Source organism: Trachymyrmex cornetzi, unplaced genomic scaffold (genome assembly GCF_001594075.2).
Source record: "Trachymyrmex cornetzi isolate Tcor2-1 unplaced genomic scaffold, Tcor1.1 scaffold247, whole genome shotgun sequence".
NCBI classification, from domain to species: domain Eukaryota; kingdom Metazoa; phylum Arthropoda; class Insecta; order Hymenoptera; family Formicidae; genus Trachymyrmex; species Trachymyrmex cornetzi.
Window position 1 is genome coordinate 469,438 of NW_017297134.1, and position 211 is coordinate 469,648.

Genomic DNA, 211 nt, shown 5'->3' on the forward strand with positions numbered 1-211 from the left:
GTTGGAGTGTCTACTTTTTAATGGCGTGTGGCCTTTTGTGAAAATTCAAAATGGTGGGCTGGTGCAGCGCCGAGAATGAAAAAAGTATAAAAAATGAAGTATATATCTTTAAAAAAAAATGCAGAAGTGACACTTCATTCGGATGATACTGTATACTGAGGAGTTTTCGAGGTTGCTGGTTCCGATTCTGAAGTCGAAATTGAGAAATTCA